Genomic DNA, 1,065 nt, shown 5'->3' with positions numbered 1-1,065 from the left:
TAAGATTGTAAAGAATAGAAAGCTTTTTCTCCTTCAAAATTTTGCAAGCTCTTCCTAAATACTACGTTTACCTGGATTGCAATCCCCTATTGGGTCGGACCCTTAGGGGGCCACTCTTATTTTTTTTGGGTTTTTCCCCCCGGCCCCGTTCCCACCCCCAAAAGGGTTTTCCCAAGGGGGAAACCCCCCAAAAAAGGAAAAAGGTTTTTTTTTTTCTGCCCTTTTTTCAAAAATAAAAGGGGGCTCCGGTTCCCGGTAAAAATTTAACACCCCCCGGGGGGGGGGGGGGGGGGGGTGGGGCGCGGGGTTGGCGAGAGAGAGGTGGCATACGTTTTGTCTGTTTGACGCTGTTCCTTCTCTTCTATCTCCTGTATGTACTTGACCTGATTTTTGACTTCCACAATATGAATCTATGGAGAACGTATTAAATAAAGCTGCGGTTACGGCAACAGACAGCGCAGATTGCTTGTGCCAGCACTTGAATCTCCATGGTATTTTCATATGAAATTTTATCAAGTCGTTCAGTGGTGCGGGGTACATGCATCGCACAACACATTATTATAAATTCAATAGAACTATGAGGTAACTAGATTTGGCAGTGCAGAGATATATATATATTACATTAATCTGATTCGTACATTTCGAAATATATATATTTTTGCATTATTCTATATATTATGAATGCCGTTGTCTGCTCTCTCCATATTTAATCCAACCCCCTTCTGTAGCTTAATCCTGATTAAATTTCCTGATCAACCAGTGAGTGCGGATATCCCCACCAAACCTTCTGTTCTCCAGATTTCCGGCTGTCCACCGCAACACAACACATCTCACGCCATCTTCTTCACGCCACATCAACCCTCTCATATATCCACCTGCACACCCATAGCCTTACCATCATTGGGCGAAACAGAAGCAAATCCCCCAGCGCCCCAGTCAAACACAGTCCTATCTCATGACAGTCTGTCGTCATTGTATCCCGCGCCCTCAACTCCTTTTAAACCCCCCCCATCTAGAGCAAATTCAGAAACACAACCCCCGCTATAACTCATTCACCCCAAACCG

This window comes from Paracoccidioides lutzii, assembly GCF_000150705.2.
Source record: "Paracoccidioides lutzii Pb01 unplaced genomic scaffold supercont2.7, whole genome shotgun sequence".
NCBI lineage: Eukaryota > Fungi > Ascomycota > Eurotiomycetes > Onygenales > Ajellomycetaceae > Paracoccidioides > Paracoccidioides lutzii.
The sequence above is the reverse complement of the archived record's forward strand: the minus strand, read 5'-3'. Positions refer to the sequence as shown.